The sequence below is a fragment of the Tachyglossus aculeatus genome, chromosome 14 (assembly GCF_015852505.1).
Source record: "Tachyglossus aculeatus isolate mTacAcu1 chromosome 14, mTacAcu1.pri, whole genome shotgun sequence".
NCBI lineage: Eukaryota > Metazoa > Chordata > Mammalia > Monotremata > Tachyglossidae > Tachyglossus > Tachyglossus aculeatus.
Genome location: NC_052079.1, coordinates 49,056,173 through 49,075,590, shown reverse-complemented (window position 1 = coordinate 49,075,590; position 19,418 = coordinate 49,056,173). Strand labels below are relative to the sequence as shown.

Below are 19,418 nucleotides of genomic sequence, written 5' to 3'. Positions count from 1 at the left end.
TGGAGTAGATACAAGGAAATCAAGTTGGATACAGTTCCTGTCCCACATGGGACTTACTCTCTTAATCCTCATTTTACCGATGAGGTAACTGAGACCCAGAAAAGTGAAGTGACTTGCCCAAGGTCACACAGCAGACAAATGGAGGGGCTGGGTCTAGAACCCAGATCCTTCTAACTCCCAGGCTCATGTTCTACCCACTAGGCCACGCTACTTTGATGTGAAGGGATTTGGTGTCACTGTCATAGTGGTGGCAGCCACTACGTGAAGTGCTTGGTGTTCCTGTCACAGAGTTGATAGCCACCATTTTGTTGGGGTTGATGTTCCTGCGTCAGTTTTGGTGGCTACCAGGTGAAGGGATTTGGTGTCCCTGTCACAGTGTTGGTAGCCACCACTTGTGGGGGTCAGGGGTCGGTGTCCTCGTGTTGGTGGCCACCACAAAGAAGGAGGTGGGTCTCTGTCAGGAGCTGTTGATTCCTCTTTCCTTCCCTCCCCTCCCCTCCCTCTTTAGAAATTTGGACAAGCCGCTCTGACTAAGTGCCCCCTCCCATTGCCCAGTGGGACCAGGCTGGGCCCTGCTCAGCTCAGCTTTCCTCCCTCTGCTTGCTCAGGCATCGGAGCCCCCAAAGGGAAAACCTGGCCACCAGACTCTCCCTCCGTCTCTGCTTTTACAAGTGCTACCTCCCTGCAGGCACCCTTCTACGGCAATAGTTACCGAGCATCTCTCTCTCCCCCTTGCTTTCCTGGCAGAGGTTCTGCCCTCTCAGCCCCTGCTGAACCCATGGGCTCTAGGAGGGTCAGAGTTGAGGGTGGAAGTCAGTTCTCAGAGGCTGGACAGAAGGCAGGACCCCAATAAAACAGAAAGGGAACTGAACCCAACAGAGCTGGTTCTCTAGGGAGAACTCTGGCTCTCTTCCCTTCCTCCTTCTGCCTAAACTCATCCTGCAGAGCACCCCAAACTCTCCATCTCTTCCCTTCCACAACCTGTAGCTTTTGAGATCATCACATTGTGGGCAGGGAACACGTCTACCAATTCTGTTATATTGTACTCTCCCAAGTGCTTAGTACAGTGCTCAGCACACAGTAAGCACTCAATAAATATGATCGATTGATTGATCATGGGAGAGGTACACCAGGCTGGTCATGGACTTGCCCCTGAAGGGCTGGATCTCTACAAGCATGGCCTAGTGGGTAGAGCAGGGGCTTGGGAGTCAGGAGGACCTGGGTTCGAATCCTGTTCCACCACTCATCTGCTGTGTCACCTAGGGCAAATCGCTTCACTTCTTTCTATCTCAGTTACCTCATCTGTAAAATGAGGATTAAGACTGAGCGCCATGTGGGACAGGGACTGTGACAAACCTGATGACCTTGTCTCTAGCCCAGGGCTTATACGGTGCCTGGCACATAGTAAGTGCTCAACAAATACCATTAAAGAAATAAAGAAGAAAGTAGGGAAGGTATAGGTGGGATTTAAGGAGGGGGAGAAGGTGGGCAGCAGGAGGATTGTCCGAGGCTCGGAGGGATCTAGAATTAGGTGACAGTATCTCTCAAAGTTGCCTGGTGGGTAGACAGTCCAGGGAAGCATAGAGAAGCAGCATGTCCTAATGCATACAACAGGGACTTGGAAGTCAGAAAGCCTTGGATTCTGATCCCGGCTCCACCACTAGTCTACTGTGTGACCCTGGGTAAGTCACTCAATTTATCTGTGCCTCAGTTACCTCATTTGTAAATTGGGGATTAAGACTGTGAGCCCTAGGTGGGACATAGACTGTGTCCAATCTGATAAATTTGTATCTACCCCAGCGCTTAGTACAGTGCCTGGCACATACTAACCCTTTAACAAATATCGTAAAAAAAAGCTTCATTCTGGACTGCTCAGAGGGTAGAGATGATGGTGATTGCATCATAGACAGGCAGGATGGTGTTAATAATAATGATGGTATTTGTTAAGTGCTTACTAAACGCTGGGGTAGTGGTGTTGGTAGTGGTTTTTGCCTTGGTGTTGATGGCGGTGTCAGTCATGGTGGTGGTGGTGGTTTCTTGGCTGGTGATAAAGGTTGAACTTGGGAGACGGGCCCGTGGAAGGGACACTGAATTTTATATCCATTTCCAGATCCAGGGCTGAGATGTGACAGTCGGAGCTCCCTCCCCTTCCCCGGCCCCCAGCATCCCCCTCTGGACTGACTGCCAACCTGAGCCAGCCCTCGAGGGGCCGGAGGGAAGGGCCTTGCAGTGGCTCTGGCCAGTAATGAGAGGGTAGAGAAGAGACACGAGGAATAGAACCCCCATTGTTTTCTAGGGCCGTGGCAGTGTCTCTTTCTCTCTGAAGACTCCGTTTGTTTGCCAGTGAGAAAAGGAGGTCTGTGGCCTTCCCCTCCAGCAACAGAGAGGGGATTCATGGGGAACGGGGGGCGGGGAGGGGGACGCTAGGGTGGGTGGGGCAGCCTCACGGCCCGTGTGCCAGGGATGCCGAGGGAAGCCTGATACAGGGCAGGGTTGGAGGTTGGCCAGGAGCCTGACTTGGGTACGCACTGTGCCCACACAAGTAAGGAAATGGGTCTGAGAGGAAGAGAGCGGGTGGGATGGAGAGATATGTGGTGAAAGAGAGAGAGAGGGAGAGAACCCACCCACATCAGAAACAGTACTGAATGAAAGAAAGGCAGAGCAAGGGAGCGTGAAGAGGGGAAGAAATAGAAACAGCGTGGCCTATGTGGAAAGAACATGGGCCTGGGAGTTAAAGGACCTGAGTTTTGATTCTGGTTCCACCACTTGTCTGCTGTGGGACCTTGAGGAGTCACTTCACTTCTCTGTGCCTGTTACCTCATCTGGAAAATGAGAATTAAGACTGTGAGTCCCATGTGGGACATGGACTGTGTCCAACCTGATTAGCTTGTATTTACCCCAGTGCTTAGTACAGTGCCTGGGAGATAGGTAGGTGCTTAACAAATACCATTTAACCCTGCCTCCCTCCACAACCAAAACCCTGCCCCCCACCTCAACCCAGGCTGTACTGTACTAAGCCCTGGGGTAGATATAAGCAAATCGGGTTGGACACAGTACCTGTCCCACATAAGGCTCACAATCTCAATCCCCACTGTACAGATGAGGTAACTGAGGCACAGAGAAATAAAATGACTTGCCCAAGCTCACACAGCAGACAAGTGGCAAAGCCAGGATTAGAATTAAGGGAGCAGACAGGAACCCTGCAAGAGAGGAAGCAGGGTGGCTCAGACCTTGTCAATGCCACCTTTCTTGGCAGCGAAGATTTCCTGAGGGCCCAGGGCAGTTCTGACCTCAATTTAGCTCTAGGCCTGCCTGGTAGTCCTCGAGTCGCCTTTGGCTTAGTGGACTATAGAATTAACCCAGAGTGAGCCTGGACCTCGGAGCACCGTTGAGGGAAGAGTAGGGGGGGATCTGAGGGTCTGCAGGGGTGGCTGGTTTAGAGTAGTCAAGTTAAATAGCCAGGCCGTTGGGGAAGGGTAGGAGGGGGAAGGAGGAGCTGTGGTTTGGCATGTGGGAGCAGGGGTCGAATCCCAGATCCGTCACTTATCTGCTGTGTGACCTTAGACAAGTTCATTATGGGAAGGGAACATGTCTGCTAATTCTGTTGAATTGTACTCTACCATGCACAGTGATCTGCACATAGTAAATGCTCCATAAGATACGATTGATTGATTGAAGTCACTTTACTTCTCTGTGCTTCAGTTTCCTCATCTGTAAAATGAGGATTAAGATTGTGAGCGGAGCAGCAGCGTGGCCCAGTGGAACGAGCCCGGGCTTTGGAGTCAGAGGTCATGGGTTCAAATCCCGACCCCTCCACTTGTCAGCTGTGTGACTTTGGGCAAGTCACTTCACTTCTCTGGGCCTCAGTTCCCTCATCTGTAAAATGGGGATGAAGACTGTGAGCCCCCTGTGGGACAACCTGATCACCTTGTAACCTCCCCAGCGCTTAGAACAGTGCTTTGCACATAGTAAGCGCTTAATAAATGCCATCATTATTATTATTATACGAGACAGGGACTCTGTCCAACGTGACAACTTGCTATCTATCCCAGTGCTTAGAACAGTGACTACCATGTAGTAAGTGCTTAACAAATACCATAGGAAGGGGGTTTGGGTCCGCAGAGCTGTGAAGGATTTGGAAACCCCCAGCCCCGGGACAGGGTTAGGGTCCCCAAAAGTGACAGTTTGACTTCGGGCTCATGTGGAGCCTTGTCCACAGGTGTTGGGGGAGGGGCTGGAAGCGCCTGCTCCTTGATTTCTGCGTGCGGTTCCCTTTCCAGGATTCGGACCGGACCACTGCTGCTCTCTGTCCTCTGCCCAGTTGTGGGAGAGAAGCAATAATAATCTCTGCTACGCTATCAACTTCCAGGACTGTAAACTCCTTGTGGGCAAGGAATGTGTCTACCAACTCTTATACTGTACTCTCCCAAACACTTAGTACAGTGCTGTGCACACAATATGCTTTGGCTTGGTGTGGGCAGGAAACTCTGCTAATTCTGTTGTATTATACTCTCCCAAGCGCTTAGTACAGTGCTCTGCACCTAGTAAGCACTCAATAAATACCACTGATTGATAATAAATATGATTGGTATTTGTTTAAAATATTTACTATGTGTCAAGGACTGTGCTAAAGTCTGGGGTAGATACAAAGTAATCAGACTGGACACAGTCCCTGTCCCATCTTGCAGGTGGAAACTGAGGCTGAGAGGTTAAGTGACTCATCCAAGGTCACACAGCAGGCAAGTGGCAGAGCTGGGACTAGAATCCAGGTCTCCTGACCCCTAGCCTTGTTTTTTTTTCCAAATAGGCTGGCTTTGCTGAAGAGCTGTGAAATAGGATGGGATCAGAGGAGGGAAAGGGATGGGGGGCTGACAAGGGGCTACAGCAGATTGGAAGTCCCAAGGAAAGGAATATGGAGGATATCTTTTTTGCGGGGGTGGGGATTTGCATTGAGTTCACGGAACAGATTTCAGGCTGTTTGGGATCTGCGGGGTGTGAAGGGGAGGGGAAAGGTCTGGTCTGGGAGCAGCAGGAATTCTCTAGGATCAGGTTGGGGGAACAGCAGGAATACTGTAGGATCAGTGTGTAGGGAATTGCAGGAATTGGTCACCTCTGGGTATGAGGCAGGATAGACTGTCACCCAGATTCATTTGTTCCTTCAGAAACTGGGTAATTGGCCGTTTCCTCGTGGGATACAGACTACTGACAGCTTCTTTCTCAAGCTCCCTGCCTGGGCAGGTCCTTAGCCTCTGCTGCTGATTGGTCCTTTCTTCCTCCCCCCAACCCCCACAGACACCTATTCTCAGACTTTCACACACACACACAGATTCACACACACACACACTCTGACACCTGTCCTCAGTCTGACGCGCGCACACACACACACACTCACACACACACACACACACACACACACACACACACAGATACACACAGCCTGGCATCTGTTCTCAGACTCAGATGTACAGACATTCACACCAGTCCCCGTCACTCCGACACCTATCCTCAGACACACCCGTAAGGACTCATCTAGGCCTGAGCTAGAACCAGTTTGGTCCTGGGAGTCAGAGGCCCTGGGTTCTAACCCTGGCTCTGCCAAGTGGTTGCTGTGTGACCTTGGCAAATCACTTAACCTCTCTGTGCCTCAGTTCTCCTCTTCTCCCTTCTTAGACAGTGAACCCCATGCGGGGCAGGGACTGTGTCCATCCTAATTCACTTGCTTCTATCACGGCACTTAGAAAAGTGGAAACACATAGTAAGTACTTTGACAAATGCCATTTTAAAAAATTCACTTGTTTCTATCTCAGCACTTAGGATTGCGCAAACACATGGTAAGCACTTAACAAATAACATTTTAAAAATCCACTTGTTTCTATCTCAGAACTTAGGACAGTGCAAACACAGTAAGTGCCGAACAAATACTCTTTTAAAAATCCACTGTTTCTATCTCAGCGCTTAGGATGGTGCAAACACATAGTAAGCGCTTAACAAATACTCTTAAAAATCCACTGGTTTCTATCTCAGCGCTTAGAACAGTGCAAACACATAGTAAGCGCTTAACACATACTATTTTAAAAAGTTCACCCCTATCTCAGTTCTTAGAGCAGGGCAAACATATAGTAAGAGCTTAAATACAATTTGAAAAAAACCCAAACAAACCGAAGTAATAGGAAGAGAGGGGCAGCATCAGTTGATCTCAGGTTGCCCAGCCTCTGGCCTACTGGAATCCTCACTGGGGCTACCCAGAGCTGGGGAAACAGCCCTGTCTCAGGGCTGGCAGAGGTGGGAAACCCAGTAACCGCTTTATTGGACCTCCTCCCGTTACCAAGCCTGGGCACCAGGGTCTGGACGTCTCGCACCCACAACCAATCTGATAATTTTGGGGGCTACATGTCAGCCAGGGGCGAAATGCCCAGTTGTCTCCCGACCCGAATAGGGGCACATGCAGGTCTGATTAGCAAACTAGCCTAGCCGTTCCACTCCTGGCCTTAGAGAAGCAGCGTGGCCCAATGGTTAGCACACTGGCCTGGGAGTCAAAGGGATGAAGTAGCGTGGCTCAGTGCAAAGAGCACAGACTTTGGAGTCAGAGGTCATGGGTTCAAATCCCAGCTCCACCAATTGTCCGCTGTGTGACTTTGTGCAAGTCACTTAATTTCTCTGTGCCTCAGTTACCTCATCTGCAAAATGGGGATTAAGACTGTGAGCCCCCCGTGGGACAACCTCATCATCTTGTAACCTCTCCGGCACTTAGAACAGTGCTTTGCACATAGTTAAGCGCTTAATAAATGCCATTATTATCATTATTATTATTATCTGGGTTCTAGTACCGGCTCCATCATGTGTCTGCTGTGTGATCTTGGGCAAATCACTTCACTTCTCTGTGCCTCAGTTCCTCATCTGTAAAATGGGCATTAAGATTGCTCACCCCATCTGGGACAGGGACCGTGTCCAATCGGATTTGCTTGTGTTCACCCCAGCTCTTAGAACGCTATTTGTCACGTAGTAAGTGCTTAACAAATACCACAATTAATTATTTAATTATTGTTGCAGGCTCTCATCCGGAGCCTGGAACCTGGATGCCCCTCCCTGGGGGATGGCATCGTGTGGATGCCGCTGTTTTTCCTTCCTCAGCTGGCATCTCCATTGCAATCTGAGGGAGAAGCTGGGCAATCAGCAATGCCCAGAATAGCAATAATAATAATTATGGTACTTGTTAAGTGCTTACTATGTGTCATGTACTGTTCTAAGCGCTGGGGTAAATACAAGTTAATCAGATTGGACAAAATCCATGTCTCACAAGGGGCTCACTCAGTCCCCATTTTACAGATGCGGTAACTGAGGCAAAGCCTCACCCCTAGTCCTCCACAGCAGACAGGGATATAGCCATGGGGCTTCTTGCAGTCTCTTTGCTTCCACCCTTCTCTGAGAACTGGACATTCTCAAAGTGATAGGACAACTGGTCACCACCAGCAGACAATGCCCTCGGGCCCACTTGGCTGGCCTAGACCAGGGTGTAGACCAGTGAAGAGCAGGAATGCTGTCTGCCCACCCACCTACACAGTCCTTTTTTTAAAAATATATTTGTTAAGTGCTTACCATGTGCCAAGCACTGCACTAAGCATTGGGGTAGATGCAAGGAAATCAGGTTGGGCACAGTCCATTTTCCTCAAGGGGCTCACAGTCTTAATCCCCATTTTACATATGGGTAACTGAGGCACAGAGAAGTGAAGTGACTTATCTCAGGTCACACAGCAGACAAGTGGCTGAGCTGGAATTAGAACCCAGGTCCTTCTGAGTCTCAGGTCCATGCTCTATTCACGAGGCCATGCTGCTTCTCTTGCCACTTGTCTGCTGGGTGACCTTGGGCAAGCCACTTAACTTCTCTGTGCCTCAGTTACCTGAGCCCCATGTGGGACAACCTGCTGACCCCCATGTGGGACAACCTGCTGACCTTATATGTACCCAAGCACTTAGAACAGTGCTTGGCACCTAGTAAGTGCTTAACAAATACCACAATACTACTACTACTACTACTAATTATCATTTGCTAGGCCATGCTGCTTCTCTTGGGCATCATTGCAGGATTTGGGTGCCCGTGTCTGTTCGCCTCAGGTCTTAGTGGGTCAGTCTCAACCTGGAGAATGCACAAATTAATTTTTACTGCCCCCGAGAAGGAGAGAATGCCCTGTCCCTTATAGATTGCAGGGAAAATCCTAAAAGCTTTTGGTAATAGAGGTTTTAGGGAGCCTAATGCCAATGGAATTAAAAGTCCGTAGGCAGTGGCTGGGAATGGATTTACATCACAGAGATTAGAAAAGGAAAAACGGGCAGCAGCAACAGCCGGTTCCGACTGTAAGCTCCCCACCCACAGACCCTCTGAGTTCTCCCCGTGCTCAAGGCACCCAACGCTGGGCCTCCACCTGCCCCTCTGCTCCACACAGGGGGTGAGCATGAATGCTGCCACAGTGGTTCTCTCCTGGTGACCGTCCTGTCTTCACCTCTCTGACCTCAGGCTCTCACCTCCCTGTTCCTATCCTGCCTAGCGCTAGGACCCGAAACTCCCTCTGAAGGACCAGGGGTCCACAATTTCCACAGGTGCCCAGGGGCCCCCAGGGGTCCCTGGCCTCTCACAGTGGGAGCCGGGGACCACCCTCTGAGCCAGGCCGCTGTGGGGGGTGATCCATGGCATCTTTGGGAATTTATCATTGCTTGCCTGAGGAGGAAGTAGAGGAGGGGAAACTGAGGCTATCTGGGCTTGGCTGGCCTATTTGGGACTGCCCCAGGCTGACACGTAGCACCAAACGCTCTTTGAGTGCAATTATCTCTCTTTTCCTTTGTAGCTCCTCACAGTGCCTAGTGTGGACTCACTGAAGGTACGGCACAGTGTGTACACACGCGTGCGCGCGCGCGCGCACACACACACACACACACACACACACACACAAATACACACACCCAGGACCAGATTCCAGAAACATGCCTGTCAAAATGTCCTATAATACCCAGTGCCCCAGGACTGTTCTTGCTCAAGGCCTCTAGGACAAGAAGTAGCAGAACCTGAACCCAAGGTCTCTGCTGGACTTTAATAATAAAAATAACAATGATGGCGTTTGTTAACCCCTTGCTACGTGTCATGCGCTGTTCTAAGCGCTGGGGTAGATACAAGCTAATCAGATTGGACACAGTCCCTGTACCACAAGGGGCTCACATTTTAACCCCCATTATATAGATGAGGGAACTGAGGCACAGAGAAGTGAAGTGATTTGCCCAAGGTCACGGAGCAGACAAGTGACGGAGCCGGGTTTAGAACCCAGGTCCTTCTGACTCCCAGGCTTGTGTTCTATCCACTAGGCCATGCTGTTTCTCTAATGATTTGAGGCAGTATTTCCCTGTTTGAGTGTCCTTCAACAATACACCGCCAACATGCTACAAATTGGAAAATGACCCTCCAAAAAGAGTACTGGAAACCCTTGGGTTTTCTGGTCTGGCCTAAAATACAGCTACTTAAGGGGCACTGACCCCTCTCTTGGTGATGGGGTTAGATTCAAGAATGGGGGAGACCTGAAACAGTGTATACAGGCATTTCTTTTTATTAAAAATAAAAAACCCAGAGCTTTTGGAGATTAGGAAAAGAACAAACCAGCAATTCGTATTTAGCAAGCGTGGACTTTACTGTTCTAAACAACATCAGCAAAATGCATGAAATGAAAACCATTTTAAAAGTACATTCTTTTCTTTCCTTAGACTTAATTTGGAACTATAATTTCAGGTCTTCAGACTCCAGAAGCCTGCTCAGCCCTCCCCGTTCCAAGGAAGCCTTCTGCCTGCCTCAACTTTCAGCACACGGTGTGCTGTACAGCAACAAGGCTTTCCGAGTTCTGCCTGGGTTCTCGACTCCTTGGCTGTCTAGAGACCATAGAGGAGAGATTTCTACCAGTCTTCTCTAGGATCCTTTTCTCCAGACCTGAGCCCAGACCCTATTTCTGATCTGGTAAGCAGTTCATTCTCTTGTGTGTCATCTCAGGGAAGAAGTCCCCAAAGGGTATCATCAGCATCAGTCAGTCGATCCATCAATTGTATTTATTGAGCACTTATTGTGTGCAGAGCACTGGACTAAGTGCTTGGGAAATGTAATGATTATGCTATTTAATAACAATAATTGTATTATTTTTTAAGCGCTTACAATGAGCCAAGTGCTGGGGTAGGTACAGGCTAATCAGGTTTGACATAGTCCAAACCCCGACAGGGGGCTCACAGTCTAGATAGGAAGAAGGATGCATATTAAATCCCCATTTGTAGATGAGGGAGTTGAGGCCCAGAGAAGTTGAGTGACTTGCCCAGGGTCACATAGCGGTAAATGGCAGAGCTGGGATTCGAACCCAGGTCCTCTTTCTCCTAGGCTTATGCTCTTTCCACTAGGGTACACTGTTCTTCAGTATAATAGAATTGGTAGACATGATTCCTATCCACAAAGGGCTTACAAGGGAAATATCATTAAAATCAATTGCAGATGGGGGGAAGTAGTACAGTATGAGGCTATTTACATAATGATATTTATTAATTCATTCAATCATGTTTATTGAGTGCTTACTGTGTGCAGAGCACTGTACTAAGTGCTTGGAAAGTACAATTCAGTAATAAAGACAATCCCTGCCCACAACGGGCTTGCAATCTAGAAGGGGTGAGACAGACATCAAAACCAGTAAATAGGCATTAATAGCATCAATATAAATAAATAGAATTATTGAACCATACATACGAAAACAAGTAAACAGGCATTAATATAAATAAATAGAATTATTTATATATATATATATATATATATATATATATATATATATATATATATATATATATACATACATACAAGTGCTGTGGGGTGAGGAGAGGGGTAGAGCAAAGGGAACGAGTTGGGGCAGTGGGGAGGTGTGGGGGAGCTGAGGAAAAGGGGGGCTTAGTTGGGGAAGGCCTCTTGGAGAAGGTGAGCCTTCAGCAGGGCTTTGAAGGGAAGAAATGTGATTGTTTGGCAGATTTAAGGAGGGAGGGTATTCCAGGCCAGAGTTAAAATGTGGGTCAGGGGTCAATGGTGAGACAGGTGAGAACGAGGCACAGAAAGGTTAGCACCAGAGGAGCAGACTGTGTGGGCTGGGATGCAGAAGGAGCGAAGGGAGGTGAGGGAGGAGGGGGCAAGGTGATGGAGAGCTTTGAAGCCAATAGTGAGGAGTTTACGTCACAGCTCTGTTCACATCCATATCCCCACTTCCACCAGTATTTATTGAGAATCCTATGTGTGTAGAGGCTGTACTAGGGGAACATACCATAAGAGTCAAAGATTCACTCCTGCACTTGAGAAGCTTACAGTTCGTTGGTGGAGACAGGCAGGCATAAATTGCCAAGCTATTATAGGATGAGCAGTGATAAAAATGATAGAAAGTAGGCAAATTAATCCACAATCAGAAATTCACCTGCATGCTAAGTGGTGGGGCTGATGGGATGAGTGGAAATAAGTCTAGGACGACTTTCTGGAGGAGGAGGGTTTTGGGAGGGCTTTGAGAGGGGGTTGGGTTTTGGTACATTTGAGGCAGAGCTCTCGGTTGGGGGAAAGCTGTGAACAGTGGGGTGGAAATGGGAGAGTTGAGACCGAGGTATAAAGAGCACAAACTGGGTTGCAGTGGGGGAAGAGCACTTAGTACAGTGCTGTGCACACAGTAAGTGCCCAGTCAATACCATTGTTAGAGGATAGCAGAAAGGAAACTGCTGCGGGAGAGCTTTGAAGCCAACGGTTAGGAGTTTAATGCTAGCTCTCTTGGAAAACGGGCAGTGGCCTGGTGCCTGGGAAATTGCAAATGACTTTCCCTTGCAGAATGCAAACATTAATTTATCTTGTACTTTGGGATTTACTCCAGTCAATCAGTTACTTAGTGAACACTTACTGTGCTCAGAGCACTGTAGTAAATACTTGGGTGAGTACAGTAGAACAGTTGAAAGATACATTTCCTGTTTACAGTAATAATTATGATATTTGTTAAGTACTTACTCTTTGCCAAGCCCTGTTCTAAGCACTGGGGTAGATACAAGGTAATCAGGTTGTCCCACGTAGGGCTCACAGTCTTAATCCCTATTTTACAGAAGAGGTAAACTGAGGCACAGAGAAGTTAAGTGGCTTGCCCAAGGTCACACAGCAGACAAGTGGTGGAGCTGGAATTAGAACCCATGTCCTTTGATCCCCTAGCCCATGCTGTTTCCACTTAGCCTATTAAAACAGAAATTATGGATATGTACATAAGTGCTGTGGAGCTGGGGGTTGGGGTGAATAAAGGGTACAGTCCAGAGAAAGCCTTCTAAAATCACTTAATAAAAACAGCCTAATTCCTCCAGTACGTTGGAGAAGACATTTATACAAAACCCAAGTTCTGCGGACAGAGCTTAGCTAAAACCTCTAATCTTATCTTTCTCCATCCCTACATTGATTCTCTGGGACTTCAGTAACCACGTGGATGTTTCCAGTGACCTTCCTGCTGCCCTCATCCTCTCACTCCTCAACTCCACCGACCTCCTGCTCCTCTCCACCTCACCCTCTCACCAATTTGGACACCCACTGTATCTCATCACCTCTAGTCACTGAGCCACCTCCAACCTCACCAACTCTGAAATTCCACTCTCCGACTACAACCTCCTGACCTGCCTTTTCTCCCACTCACCCTCTCCCTGCAGATCTGTCTGGTTCCCCTACAGAGACCTCTGATCCTTTGACCCCCTCCCATTATCCAAACTCATCATGCCCCATTTGGTCTCCATAACCAATCTACCACCTCGTAACATAAAAATCCCCACCCTCAACATCCGCCTCTCCACTGAACTCAGCTCTTTCCCTTCCTTGTCCCTCTGTGATCTTGTGCTACCAACCCACAGCCCTTGATCACCTCCACAAATACACTTCCTCTGCTCTTGTGCAGGAGACGGGGAGCGCTGCTGGCAGAAATCCAGACACCAGGCTGACCTTGTCCATCTCAAACTTATCCTCGCCTACTTTAATTCTGCCCTCTCCTCCGCCCGGCAACAATACCTCTCTATCCTCTTTAACTCCCCTGCCCTTGGCATTATCCATGACTCATCTCTCTCATTCAGTCTGTCACCAAATCCTGTCGATTCTGCCTCAGCATCTCTAGAATCTGCTCATTCCTCTTCATCCAAACTGTTACCACACTGATCCAAGCACTTGTCATATCCCACCATGACTACTGCGTCAGCCTCCTTGCTGACCTTCCTGCCTCCTGTCTCTCCGCACTCCAGTTCATACTTCACTCTGCTACCCGGACCATTTTTCTAAAAAGATGTTCAGCCCATGTCTCCCCACTCCTCAGGAGCCTCCAGTAGTTACTCCTTCACCTCTGCCTCAAACAGAAACTCCTTATCCTTGTCTTTAAGTCACTTGCCCCCTCCTACCTTACCTTCTTGATTTTCTACTATAACTACCCACACAGTTCGCTCCTCGGATGCCAATCTACTCACCATACTTCTCATCTATGTCACCACTGACCCTTTATCCACATTCTCCTTCTGGCTTGGAACTCCATATCTAACAGACCACAACTTTCACCACCTTTAAAGTCTTATTAAAATCACATCTCCTTCAAGAGGCCTTCCCCAATTAAGCCTTCATTTCCCACTACTTGCCCTTCTTGCTATGCCACCTATGCACTTGACTCTTTACTCCCACAATCAGTTGATTTTCATCCACCCTCAACTCCACAGTATTTATGAACATATCTGTAATTTATTGTAAAGTCTATCTTCCCCTCTGGTTTGTAAGCTCCTTTTGGGCAGAGAATGTGTTTACCAACTCTATTATTCAACTCACAGTGCTAAGTCCTTGGGACAGTACAACACTCACTAATATCTTCCCCGTGGGGAAACTAGATCCACTGTCCTCCTCGAACCAGTTTTCCCCCCAGTGTCTTGGATCCAGTCAACCACCCAAAACTTGACTTTTTCGATCTGGGGCCAACACTCTAGGCCAGATTTGGGGGTGTCAGTGGGGGTTGAGATGGGAAAATTTCCTTAGTTCCATGGTGGGGATCCAGTGCTGCTTTTCAGGAGAGCTGCTGGCTCGCACTCTCTCTCCCTCTCTCACTCTCTCTCTCTCTCTCTCTCTGAAAGGTAGTGGGGGCCATTGGATGGAGCTAGGGGCTGGGACTCAGGTTGTTTGGGTTCTATTCCTGGGACTTCTGCTGACTTCCTGTGGGGCTTTTTATCCATCACCCTCTCTGGGCCTCAGTTTCTTCCCTGGAGCTGCAGATCCCAGCCTCAGAGAAATTGTTTTAGCATCGGCAGAAAGCTGAGATTTGGGCAAACCCAGACTTTTCTTCTCCCTTTGAGGTGGGAAAGGAGGCTGCTGGCCCATTTCTCTCTCCTCATGGAGGACCAAACAGGAGGGAAAGGGCAGTCTGGGAAGACCCAAGGAAGAACTTCTGGACTGTCAAGGGGATGAAATTTTGGTGCAGGCTTCTGGGAGGAACCACCAAGTCTCTGTTCCTGGAGGTGGCTAGGAAAAAAAAAGATGAGCCCCCCTGTTATTCTTGAATGGGGTAAGCATTCACTGCCTGGAGGTAGGGGGCTGGACAGGATGCCTCAGAAGGCCCCTTCCAGTCTGGGGCTACGGGAGCATAGGAGGGCCACCATGGGTCACCTGGAAATCCAGCTGGAGGCTGAAACAAAGCCGCCCCAATTCTGTTGGTTGGAAAGTTGTGTCTAGATGGAGCTGTGGCCAGCACGGATACCTGGGTCATGCCTTCAGTGATCTTAATCTCTGCTCTTGGCCTGGCTGGGAGAGATAGACAGGAAAGTGGTTCTCAACTTCCCTGTGGATCCTTCTGGAAAGTGGAGAGGGCTCTCCCCTTCCCCCTACAGGATCTGGGGAATGGAGCAGGGAAAGAGCCAGAGGAAGAAGGGGGTTGGGACCCTGAGCTGCCTAGAAGAAGGGGTGAGAGGGCTGGGCCCTTGGTGGTGCCCAAAGGGGAGGGGTGTGTGGGCATCCTGCCCCCCTGGCACTGGCTGGGGCAAATGAGGGCTACCAGCCTTACTGGGCAGGGGAACAGGTGGGAGGTGGGAGTGAGAATCAGGCAGGGAGGAAGGGGAAGAATCCATGGCTAGGATCGTTGGAGGAAGCAGAGGGCTGAGGGAGCTAATGAGGCCTGGGTGAAGGTGAGGGAGGAGAATTGGAGGACAGTTGGCCCGGTGGGGAATAGGTCAGACTCACTCAACTCAGTCTTGGAGGACTGACTTCTCAGTTTTGGGGGATTGGCTTGGCTGAGACTCTGGATTTTAGGAGCCAGGTTTAGGGTCAGACAGGGAAAGGAAAGAAGTTTTCCTTCGCTCCTTTTCTTTTCCTTCCTTCTCTTCTGTGGTCTCCATCTCTCCTCTCTCTCCCCTTCTACCTCTTCTGTTACAGCAAGTTTCTCTGATTTCAGTCTTTGCCTTCCAGACTCTCGAAGCCCCCTTTCTTTTGCTGATTTGCCCTCCACATGGCCTAGTGGAAAATTAAGCATTGGGAGACTTGGGTTCTAATCCAAGTTTCTCCTTTCAGCTGCTGTGTGACTTTGGGCAAGTCATTTAACTTCTCTGGGCCTCACTTTGATCAGATGCAAAATTGGGATTAAATGCCTGTTCTGCCTCCCCCTTAGGCTAGAGCCCCTTTTTGGACAGGGACTGAGTCCAATCTGATTGTATTGTATTTGCCACAATGCTTGGCATATAGTAAACATTTAAAAAATACCACAATTATTATTATTGAGTTGCTCTGAGGCAGAGAAGCAGCATGGCCTAGTGGATAGAGCATGGGCTTGGGATTCAGAAGGATCTGGGTTCTAATCCCAGATCTGCCACTTGTCTGCAGTGTGATCTTGGGCATGTCACTTCTGAGGGCCTCGGTTACCTCATTTGTAAAATGAAGACTAAGATTGTGAGCCTCATGTGGGACATGGACTGTGTCCAACCTGATTAGCTTGTATCTACTCCAGCGCATAGAACAGTGCCTGGCACATAGTAAGCACTTAACAAATACCATAAAAAAGTTCCTCTTTCCCTGCAACAGTTGACTATACTTTTGGGGGACTTTTTCTTTCTTGCCCCTTGTGATTTTCCTTCTCTCTTGACAGCTCTTGAAATTTCCCTAACTTCACCTCTGGGAGTTTCCCTCGCCTCCTCTCTCTCCCTGGCTCATGGTAATAATAGTAATAAATGTAACAAATAGTAATAGTAATGAATGTGGTATTTGTTAGGCACTTACTATGTGCCAGGCACTGTACTGAAGGTTGGGATAGATACAAGCAAAGCAGGTTGGACACAGCCCCTGTCCCACAGGGGGCTTACAGTCTTAAACCCTATTTTACAGATGAGAAAACTGAGGCCCAAAGAAGTGATGTGACTTGCCCAAGGTCACAGAGCAAACAAGTAGGATTAGACCTAGGTCCTTTCGACTCCGAGGTCCGTGCTCTATCTACTGGGCCACGTGGCTTGTGTTTGGGGATACCCCAGCCCAGTCTGACCCCCGGGAGTCATGCCACCCTGACAGTAGCTGCTACTGGAGATGGGAGAGCCACGAGGAGCTGAGCGACTCCCAACCCCGGTAGCCTGCTGAGCCCCCCGCCCCAACTATGAAGCCTTGGATGTGATGGTTTCACATGATTTGGTGGTGCCAGAAAGCTGGACAGTGACCAGCATATAATACTACTACTACTAATACTACTACTAATAATAATGATAGCATGTATTAAGTGCATACTATGTGCAAAGCACTGTTCTAAGCCCTGGGGAGGTTACAAGATGATCAGGTTGTCCCACGGGGGGCTCACAATCTTCATCCTTATTTTCCAGATGAGGGAACTGAGGCCCAGGGAAGTTAAGTGACTTGCCCAAAGTCACACAGCTGACAATTGGTGGAGCCGGGATTTGAACCCATGACCCAGAGGGCTCCAAAGCCCGTGCTCTTTCCACTGAGCCAAGCTGCTTCTCACATATGCTGCCCCACCCCAACTCCCTGCCGCTGCTGCCTGGCTGAGCACCCCCTCCCTCTTTCAGCAAGCACCTGGTGGTCCCAGGATCCTCCTGCCAAGTCTTTTCCTGGGATAGAGATGATAAGGACTGGATTGGGAGAGGGGCTGGAAGGGATGGTCCCAGGCCAGTTTCAACCCCCCTGAGGGGAGGGGGTGCCATTCACTTGACTCCCCCCTCCCCCAACCCCCACAAACACACTCAACTGTCTTCCCATTTCCAAAGTTGTGCAGACAGGGTGCAGAGGGAGGGCTGGCATCCCAGTCCTACTCGCTGTCCCCCTCCCGTCCCCAGGAAGTGGGCCCCTGAGCCAAGAGGATGTGAGTTAGGGAGAGGAGGACTGATTAGATTAAAAATTGAGTATTTGTTTTCCCACTTCCCGTTTCCCTAATTGAGCAGATGGAGGGTTGGGAAGGGAAGCATCAGCGAAGTCTAATTGGAAGCCGAAAGCCTTTTGGGCTACCCAGAGCTGGAGGGAGGGAGGGAGAAAGGGAGGGGACATGACTCTTTTTCTAGCCTAGGCCTAGGCCGGATAGTACCTCCCAGGTAAAGTGAGCCTCCACCAGCCCTGCCCCAGGGAAGTTCCCCCTCCTGGCCAGGTCCTGGGAGCTCTTGACTTGAGGGGCCTCAGCCCAGATCTTGGGGACAGTTTCAGTAGCCAGGGGCTGGCCAGCCTCCTGGAAGATTCCTATCTCTAGCCTCCTCTTCCCTCTCTAGAAAGCAACTCCATCTGGGACGGACCCCACTCCCAAGCTTGATCCCAAAAGGGTGGGGGCTAAAGAGTCTCGGCCTTATATTGTACTCTCCTAAGCGCTTAGTACAGTGCTCTTGCACACAGTAAGCACTCAATAAATAAGACTGATTGATTGCTAATCGGGCTTTTTCTCATGAGATAGCAGGGGTCCAGGAGGTGGGGTAGGTGGGGAGACCCCATCCCTCAAAAGAGCTGAGGAGGCCTTGCTGTAGTACTCAGGATCAGAGCTAGGAAGTTGTAGAGGTGAGCAGACAGGAAAGGGGGAGGAGCGCAGCTAAGGAACGAAGGAGATCCCGTTCCCCCTCAGCTGTGATGGCAGAGGGAGAGGCCTAGGCACAGGCTGAAGGGGGACAGGGAGTTGGGCAGTGCCTGGCCTGGAATGCCAGGAAGAGAGCCAACCAGGGTGCGCCGTGAGGAACTGTTCCCACAAACCATGCGGGGCAGGGATGCCTGGAGGTGCATGTGACAACCACAGCATGGGGGATAAAGGATAGAACACAGGCCTGGGAGTCCAAAGGTCATGGGTTCTAATCCCAGCTCTGCCACCTGTCTGCTGTGTGACCTTGAGAAAAGTCAATTCACTTCTCTGGGCCTCACTTACCTCGTCTGTAAAACAGGGATTGAGACTGTGAGCCCCATGAGGGACAGGGACTGTACCCAACCCAATTTGCTTGCATCTACCCCAGTGTTTAGTACAGTGCCTGGCATGTAGTAAATGCTTAACAAATACCATAATTAAAAACCATGCCCCTCCAGGCTTGCCTTGTGCCAGATCGTCAAGGGGTGTGAGGGGAGGGCTGGGGTTGGGGGGGGGCGGGGAGGGGTTTGGGTGTGTATTGGCGTGTTTCCCAACATTGGTGCATTGGTGCCCAGATTTGAATTCCTGTACCAGGGTAGGATTATGCAGGACTGTGTGTGTCAACTGCGTGGGTGTTGAGAGGGGTGGTTGTCCGGGTGTCTGTGGGAGATGGTGCAGGTGCCCACAACTCTGTGTTTGTGTCTGTGTGTTTGCCTGTCTGGGTGTCTGGGAGAGAGCATGTCACGTGCCACTCCTACCCACTAGCTCCCCCCACTCCTTTGCTCATCTCCGCACTACTCTTATCCTCCAAGCAAACAAACAAACAAACAAACAGACAAATGGAGGACCCAAACCACCTATTACAGCACATCGCAGATGGATCCTTAGTGCAAAGTCATTATTCGCGTTGCCAGAGCAACAGAAAACCAGAGTGTAAAGGAACCCATCCTCCCCTGCCCGCCTCGCCTCTCCCAAGGGCTTGGCACCCCAAGACGGGACTGACAAGCAGGAAACTGGCCCCTCCCAGGGACCCGTGGGAGGTGATCGGGCCTGGAAGGGGCTGCCTAGGAGAGGGCATGGAGAAGCTGTGACATTTGCTAGACCTGAGCCTCTTGGGTCAAGCTGGGGTGTCCACAGAATCGGGGTGGCTGAAAACCTCTCCTCACCCCGTTTTCTCAACCCCCTGGGTCCACGTAGGGAGGAAAGCACCCCAGTGACCATTCTGCTCCCCTGCACGTGGCCCCAATGGGACATCTGGGGGTGGAGGATGAACGAATGAATGAATCCATCAATCATATTTATTGAACACTCGCT

At 49.7% G+C, this 19,418-nt stretch overlaps 1 long non-coding RNA gene across 2 annotated transcripts in view; it reads left to right on the top strand.

The window, feature by feature from the left end:
* LOC119937249 overlaps positions 1-19,418 on the top strand; it is a 49,319-nt gene that overhangs the window by 14,322 nt on the left and 15,579 nt on the right. For both annotated transcript variants that reach the window (XR_005453958.1, XR_005453957.1), the window contains one exon: positions 9,770-9,991. This is a non-coding gene — a long non-coding RNA (uncharacterized LOC119937249). The remainder of the gene's footprint in view (positions 1-9,769; positions 9,992-19,418) is intronic.